Source organism: Adiantum capillus-veneris, chromosome 1, assembly GCF_014529385.1.
Source record: "Adiantum capillus-veneris isolate H3 chromosome 1, ASM1452938v2, whole genome shotgun sequence".
Lineage (NCBI taxonomy): Eukaryota > Viridiplantae > Streptophyta > Polypodiopsida > Polypodiales > Pteridaceae > Adiantum > Adiantum capillus-veneris.
Window position 1 is genome coordinate 54,485,323 of NC_140931.1, and position 8,777 is coordinate 54,494,099.

General features: G+C 41.4%; 2 non-coding genes and 1 pseudogene across 2 annotated transcripts; 1 reads left to right on the forward strand and 2 right to left on the reverse strand.

Moving 5' to 3' along the window:
- Nucleotides 1-821: 821 nt before the first annotated feature.
- LOC147464817 (uncharacterized) lies at nucleotides 822-6,324 on the reverse strand (annotated as a pseudogene).
- TRNAD-GUC (transfer RNA aspartic acid (anticodon GUC)) lies at nucleotides 4,299-4,372 on the reverse strand. The gene has a single exon. It is a non-coding gene; the product is annotated as a tRNA-Asp (tRNA).
- Nucleotides 6,325-8,354: 2,030 nt separating the features above from the next.
- Nucleotides 8,355-8,428, forward strand: TRNAW-CCA (transfer RNA tryptophan (anticodon CCA)). The gene has a single exon. It is a non-coding gene; the product is annotated as a tRNA-Trp (tRNA).
- Nucleotides 8,429-8,777: the final 349 nt, after the last annotated feature.

Below are 8,777 nucleotides of genomic sequence, written 5' to 3' on the forward strand. Positions count from 1 at the left end.
CATATATCACAGGGCTACAAGGGGTTTAAGTCCTCTTATGCGAGGCAAGGATAGGATAGGCACATCTGTTACAAACAAACAAGGGTCGCACAGAATCCGATGCGCTCGAGCCCGCTACGAATGGAATGCAGCCTTTCACCTGAAGAAAATTCATTATTCTACGAGAATGTTTGCAAAAGCGTTGCTCGTCGCGGGAGATTCTCTCGATCTGAACTCGGAAGCTGGGATTTGACCTTTTCCGTCGCGCCAACGCATTTACTTAGCGGCCTAGAAACGAGTCATTGACTGGTATTTAAGCAATCTTACCCGTTGCCTGTACGGAGCCCCTTTTTTATATAGTTAGACCATCACCCGTCAACACAGCCTCAACATTATCAGATTCTGAATTCGAAGCAATGCCAACTGTACCGTCTTCGGATTCCACCAATTCGCCAGCCATTACTTTATTAAGTCCGTGAATACGGGTGATTTTGTCTCCCACTTAAACGATGTTAACAACTTTTCTTTCTGCCCTTTGATTTGCAAATGATGCTACGTCAGGTTGAATGTTTATTACCTGGCGAAAAGGAGAGGTAAAAATGAAACCTTCTTCATGATGAAATGGGGGCTGAAAGTCGCGATTACGTGGATTTGTTAGCCATAGCTCGTTGCAAGCCGATATAGTAATTAATCATTCGCAGCGTTAGACGACCGTTTTTTTGAAATTTCGGATGCTAGTCGAGAAACTGTCAAACCTGCTTAATTGCTCGTTGCTTCTCGAAACGAATTGCATAATTTTTCTTTCTTTCTTCAAGTTCCGTTTCCGTGCAGTCGTTGTCAGTTGCATCGACGAGATCTCGTCGTTCCCTATCCATCTGCGTAAGTCCAATAATGCGAATCTCTAAGCTTTCATTTCCGCTTGTTGCAATTGCCCTTCGAAGGTTGTTTTTCAGTCGCTTCTGTGTGGCGCTCTTCTGCATCTCGAATCGTATGAAATGCAGGGATTCGCGGGATAGCATTTTATCATATCCTGTGATAGAATGGGAAAAGATTTCCCAAAGACATGCTTTTTTGCCGTCATTCCTATTGTAACGTTTACCTGGCTTCTCTGTCTTGTGGCAAGTTGGCATCCCTATTACAAGGCCCCGTAGGCTGCAAAGGTGGACTGAAAGAAACTCCTTCCCGTAATTGCAAACGCTAATAGCAGATTTTAAGTTTTGTTGCCCTGGCTTTAGAGCGTTGTACCTAGTAGTTAGTCTTATAATGTTAGCTACCTTGTCTTTTACTAAGTTATTGCACTCAGTAACGTTTCAATCTTGCTTTTGCTAAAGCAGCCTTTTCTTCGTTGCATCTAGCAATAGCAAAAGCAAAAGTCGAATTAATCAACATTTTTTACATCTTTTCTGCTGTTTCTATTAAAGAGAAAATTCATAGAACGCGAGGATCAATTGTACAGTAATGTCTAAAGGTAGGATTGAGAAGGCTATTGAAGGTGTCTCGAATCACTCGAATCCCCTTGGTTCCTAATCCAACGTTACCTACGCTTAGCGATAGGGGACAGGCGTATTGATGTACAACCTAGGTGACTTTGGATTTTATAAAAATGGATCCTATTTGCGCTATCCGACTTATGTGAATAGTTTGGCTGAATAAGTGCTCCCTGAGCGTGCGAGTCACATGGCTTCTTCACTGTTAAGGTCCCATTTGAATATTGTCTTTTCTGAGCTATTTCGTAGTAACGGTTATTTTTATTGCATTGGCATTGAATTTTCTTTTCCGAGAATCATCACTTAACGCCTCGCTCATGCTATCGTTGATTGATAAGGTGCCGTTTCAGGCTATAGGGGGTCGGATTCGCTTCTTTGAGAGCCAGGACTCTCTTTTTCTTTTTTCAATCGCTTGTTTATTTTGCTTTTCTTGTCGGGATCTTGCTTGATTAAGCCCTTATCCTTTCGATTGCTGAGGGTTTGCGTCGTCTACTATGCGTGCTTTGCTTCTTTAATTCATAGCCAGCGCCTGCTACAAGAATGAACAACCATTATCCCTCTTCCCTTCGGTTGAGTGGCTAAAGCCCCTAGCACAACATTTACTGGCACTTACTAGATAAAGGTTACATGGCGGAAATAGCTTAATGGTAGAGTATAGCCTTGCCAAGGCTGGAGTTGAGGGTTCGAGTCCCTTTTTCCGCTTGCAGAATTGCTATGGTCTGCACTATAGATTGTCGTACAGGGCTATCCTCAATACTAAAAATAGAGCAAGCAAGTTAGATTTTGTACTATCTGTACTTAGACATGGTTCTGTAGAATCTCAGGGTTACGTAAGGATAACTATACTTTATCACTGGGCTGGGCTTATAGACCGGGAGATCTCTTCTGTTTACCTGGGCCCGGCATTAACGTAGTAAACATTGCTGCGGACACATCGATCTTTATAACCGAACCGTGCTAGTCGAAGACTGTTGCATATGTCTGGTCTCCTGCACTGCACAGATTAGCGACCGAAAGACCCGACCCTAGCACAGGAAGGATTATGGATCATTAGTCAACAACTGCTCTGCTGATGTAACAAGTACCAGCTTGTATATGTCAAAGCATGTGGCTACAATTTGAACCCACCATTCGCTACCCTTTTTATATAATAAAAGCGCAATGGCTGCCGTGTGCAATACCCATGCCGGCATGTTTGTAATAGATGAGCCTCTTGCTTTATGTTTTGTGCCTATCCCCGCTCTTTGCCCCATTACTATTTCACTTTTTAAGAGCTAAAAAAAAGCTTAATCGCAATCTGGCCGTAGGGACCGAGTTTGAGTAAAGGAAATAAACAGCCTTTACGGTTCTACACTTTGCTAAATCGACCTATCAACTCATAGTTGCCGTTTAGGCACCTTGGGGTTCATTGCCCAGGCCACGCAAACTACCTTTAGTTTGGTTAGAGAACCGGAACCACAAGTGGTTGGGTTGACTTGGGTAGCGCGTTTAACAGGGACCTCTACCCCCAGGCCCGAAAAGCGAAAGCAAAAACAACATTTTTTTTATCATCAATACGAATTTAAATAAGATTCTTGTATAATAATCCATGCGTAACCAGGAACAATTCAATTAGTGCGACGACGAAACATAATCGTAACTAACTGCTTATCGGGGTTTGGAACTACTTCTCGGCCCTGGCTTCTCGCAGACTTATCGACGCGTTGCAGATGGTGGATAAACCATACTGGTATAGATTACCTGTACAAGCAAGCATTTAGAGTAACCTGCTTGTTGTTCATTGTTATCTCGGTGTTGCTAGCTTTGGCTGTTTACTGCTTCTTTTCGTTACGTGGTTTTTTGTTCTTTGAGTCCCTTCCTGGCATGCTAACGCAGCCCCTTAGGCGGGCTTGTGGAAACAAACAACCACGCCACTGTAAATGTTATGAATACAAGATGATTATCACCTTTAAACAAACAAAAACAAAAACATGCTGAGGATCAATCGAAAGATAAGTCCTTAGCTTCTTTATTAACAATAAATAAGCATTTTTCATCCTTACCTTCTTTGTCTTCTAACAGTACGGTTTTAGAAGATACTTCAAGGTTAAATATATCCCCAGCTTCTTTGCCCCCGAATGCTTCTTTGTCTAAGCCTTTACTTTCTTGGAACAAAATCCGTTTTTTATTGGGATTTTCCCTTTTTGATATTATCAAACATAGAAATAAGACGACTATCGGAAACATCCGCAATTAGGGATATGCCCGTTTAGCTGAAGAAAAGGGCAATAGTGAAGTAATGCCTAAGGTGTCCATGATGTCTTTTTATTTTCCCCGCACTTTTCTTTTTTTTTGTACTCTATGTTATGACTGAGAATAGTTATCTTCTCAACAATAATTAAATGACGAAGAGTTCACTTGTATGAAGTGGGAATCTTACATACAGTTTTGTATAGCAACGTTATAGCTGTCGACTATTTCACAACTACACCGAAAAAACCCAACTTTGCCTTTATTTAATTAACCTCCAAGTTTGAGGTAACGGCTTACATACTAGGTATTGACTACAACTTGCAGGAACATTTAGTGGTCCTCGCTGATTTACACGCATGGGAGTTTACGTGTCCTATGCTGCTTGAGTTAAAACGTGGGCTAGCTGTATTTCCGGCTACTAGACTATCATCATTGCCGGGTGCAGCACTTGACTGCTTTGCCTGGTCAAACGAAACAGGTAGAGACTGACAAGGTTTTTTCGCTACATGCTCTACTCGAAGGGCAAAGGTAGTCAGGCTTCCTTTCCATCGATATCATCAACTCTGACTTTTAAAACAAACCTAACTAGCATAATGCTAACGGGGAAAACGGGATTCGAACCCGCGGCTTCTGGCGTGACAGACCAGCACTCTAACCGACTAAGCTATTTCCCCTGCCCCGGCCGGAGGTGGAGGATTCATTAAGCCCCCATCCCTGTTATTTGTTCTTTGAAGATGTTACGTGCAATTTACGAAGTAATATGTGCTGTGTTGTCCAATATAGCCCTAGTCATTCTATTTTACTCTGCATGCATCTTTTTTGAAGCCACTCCATAAAAGCTCCATACATACTTATGTAAATAAACGCGACGGCGCCTAAATGCCTGCTGGCGGCTTTTTTGGTGCTTTTTCCCTTTTAAAACTAGCGTAGCACGAATATTTTTTACCACAGTATTACGTCTTATTATATTCGTGTTTGGAATTTTGGATGTCCTACTCCTGCGGGATGTCTTATTTCTGTTTTTGCGAAACTTTAGATCCTTGTTCCTGGATTTTATGCTTTTGCTTTTGTTTTCATGGAATCTACCTCTAGAAAATTGATTTTTTTTTGAGAGGTGAAACTTTTTTTTATTCTTCTTGCGGTTGCGTTTGTAAGAGGGACTTCTGAAAAGGAAAGCTACGAGCCCTGCGATAACTACAGCATACCCACCCTTAATTAAATTGAAAATCAACCCTTTGACCTTGTTACAGTCACGCCAAATCTTAGTTGGTTCAATCCAAACTATTTTCTTGTTCAATGGTTTTGACAAAATAATTCCCGGTTTACGCGGCTTTGGCAAAAGAAGTCTTGGTTCATAAAAATGAAGCTCCTTTACTTCTACTTTTTCTAGATTCGAATCTTCGATTCCAACAAAATTATACCTTGCTTATTCAGTAATTGACACCTCTGCTGTCACTTCATGTTTTAAAAGGATTACAGGAGTTTTCAGTCCTGTATTCACCAAGATCATATTTGATGAGCGTAACAGTTTGATTAAACCCTTGTCCCTATCATGCCTTTTATTTCCATATCGCAATAGCTTTACTAAATATTATAGAGCGCCTTCACGTAGTAAAGTGGAACTGGAATTATGTAGTTAACCTAAGCTCTGACATTGCTGCATAAGCTTGGCTCCTGAACCGTACATGAGACTGATGATCTCATACGGCTCTTCCCGTCATGTTAGCGTCTTCTCTTTAAGCTATGGCGAAAGGCGGGCGTTTTAAACTATAGTACGATTTTACTTATAATTGTAAACAAAGACAGTTAAGACAGTGATTTAACACGAGTTTAAATACCTTTACCTTACATATGATTTGCTGTTATTTACAATTAATAATCAATAAAGTCAATGGGTCTCCATGTTAGCCCTGGAGCTTGGTGGAGAATCCTCTTTCTAAGAGCATACAGCCAGGCAGGCCTTCCGTTTCTGGAGCTTCATGGGCGTTGCCCCGTTCCCTAACCGGATGCTTAGACGTGAGCTACACTTCGTAGAAGATGCCGCAAGCGTAAATGGTTCGTCCTAGACCTAGAATGAAAGAGCCATCAATAACTTACTTTTCTTGGGCGTCTAGGGACGCTCAATGACAATCCCCAAGTTGTCACTGCCTTACTTTTTCCGCTATTACGATAATGAGTCCCTCGGTGCAGTCAGCACCGTCGATTGTCGGGCAACGAGGCTTACACTCATTCATTGTTCGTCCTATGTGTGCTCTAGGCCTTTTGCTTTTGTGGCTTCGAGGGTAGCTACCTTTCTATTAAATCAAGGCCTGAGAGTTGGCTGAACATCCCAGCTATTGACGTGGCAACTAACGATCTCTGTTTTTTTGTCTGTTTCTGGTTAGAGTTCGCGTCATTAGTAGTGCGGGTCATTCCGCGGATATTGCTTGGGACTAACAGATCACACTGGGGAATGATTAACCAAAGCTCGTTTTGCTTTCTTTTATTTTTGTTTTGTTTTTCGTTATAAGGTCTGTTCTTATCTTAATATCCATGGGAGCTTGTAAAAAGATGAAAACATGAAAATGAAAATGAAAGGGATCCAAAACAAAAGTAGTGTCATTTTCATCGAAAATAGTGTCACTTTCATCATCATCGGGAGGTTGAACTTTCCTAGATCGACTTCCTGTCCCATTTGCTTCGGCATGATAATTTAAATTTTAATAAATAAAATGAAAGAAAATATGATAAGAAAAGAGAAAAATCAAGATAGAAAAAGAAATTAAAAAAACACATAAATTACAACCGTGCTTGCGTGAAAGGGAATGGAAAAGGGAACCGTTAGGATCGCCCATCAGCTTAGGACCACCAGGTTGACGTCGCCGCATCGGCTAGATCTGGCAAGTCGAGGCTATTGAGATCGAAAACACAGTGGACTTAACGGCTTCGTCTATCACACTGTAAAGCCGATAGATTGTATCATTTGCGATAGCACAGACTGCAATAAATATCAGCAATCCTGCAATCATCCCATTCGACTGATAGGGTTGGTGGTTACTTCAGTTACTAATTCGTTAACTAAAGTTACTTGAGGCTAAATCAGCTAAGGTTGTGGATTAGCTATCTCCTTTTTTTCCGAGTCGTAGTTTTTTCAGAATAGAACTAACCATAGGGATAGGGACTTTACTTGCACTCTTACTTTCGTCACTTTTGTTTGTACCCCTTTTGTTGCTATCCCTTGCTAAAGCCCGTGGCTGCCACAGTAAGGGCAACTAAAAGGCTCAAAAGACTCTTTTTGGCATGCATTTATGCTCGTCAATTCAAGGCCACATTTTGGTTTTATTTGTTTTGCAAGGCAGATGCGGTTCTTTGATCCTATTCGCTACTTATCTGTTGCCATTGTATGTTATTGGAAGGTTCAACGCCTTTGGTCATAACTGGCCAGGTGGGATACTTGACCTCTTAACGTTGATTGTCGATTTTTCAATCTGATGATGAATCATCGAACCCACTCTGCGGAAGCGGAGCTACCATATCAGTTATCGTGGAATGCTCAGGGCAAAACTGGAACTACTTTATCCATCTTTCAAAAGAAATTATCTAACCTATAGGTAGTTTGCAGGCCAAAAACACACTCGCTAAGCTATCAAAGACCGTTAGTTAACGTTAACTTGCTATATTCAAATCCAAGACCGAAGCACAAGAGATTCTTGTTGAGAGAGAATAAGTTTTGCCATCCATTACCACGCACGCAAACTACCTTTAGTTTGGTTAGAGAACCGGAACCCGGCGCCGACGATTGAACGAGTTGTTTGTCGCTTCATTCAACGGTAGGGGTCTGGGCCGTGAGTAACTTGGTGCAACATGGAGATCGAATTCTTGCATTCTATTTAGTTTGTTTTTTTTTGCGGAACAGAAAGCGACATCGAGGGAAGGAAACAAGGCAACCTACACTCGTGTAGGCTTGAACTGATCGCCGGCTACTCCCTTTCCAGAGGGTAGGTCCGTAAGATGGTTAGGGAAGGTTTCATAAGGTAGTGTTCGCAGTCCTTGCCGGTAACCTCGCTTTGTAGTCCTAACCACTAATAGTGGCAGTGGCATTATTACCTTGCCCTTCGTAGTTACTACCACTAACAGTGGCATTTTTTATAACTTCTTTGCCATCATTTCGACTAAGGATTGAAGAACGAAAGCGCTCATTTAAGGGAACAAGTGAATCTGTTAAATGAACGGGTTATTCACTTGAAACGGTCGGAAAAGTTTATGTTTGACTTGTATTCTGATCAAGTTAGGCGTAAATATGGGTTTATACAATTGACACAAAAAGGCAATTCAGTGGAAGAGCAGGGGCAGTTACGTGCAAAGACAGTGAAATTCAAAGGACAACCGCAGAGTACGACAGGAGACAGAAATCACTCCTCTAGATCTGATCTAGGGGGCGCTAGTAAAGACAGCAATCTTAGTGTCAGTGAGCCGCTTCGGATCATGAGCCCAACTGAGGAATATTTTATTAATTATACTTTGATGCTATGGCTGGATTTTGCCACAGACCTTTATTCCCCATTGATCAAATGGGTTGTAAAAAAAACTGCAACGAATACAAATATATTGTCGCTACTTCCTTGGCTGTAACTTTTACTTCGGAGATTGAAGTGACTCCTTTTAGGTTAGGAGGGGGCGCCTTTAGTTTAGTTTGGTAGAACGTGGGTCTCCAAAACCCGATGTCGTAGGTTCGAATCCTACAGGGCGTGTTTTTTCTTACCTACCCAAGGATTGCTTAAGCGGTACACATTAAAATTGAAATAGGAATAGAATTAATTTTCGTCGTTAGAAAAGCGGCACATCTGCTATTTGTTTCCTGAAATACTTTTTTGGACAGAGAAGAGGCGAGGAGGTAGGGGGAGGATTCGACAGATATCTTTTAAATCCTTCCCCCTTCCCAATATCAAAATCTTATCTTAGGTAGGACGATTCTTAACTAAATTTCATCGAATATTTAATTGGTTACTCTGTCGGTATTACAAGTATGCAGTTACAAAAAATCTAGCTAGGGTTATCGGAATTAAGCCTAACACGATTCCAGATAGTAATGCTTCAACC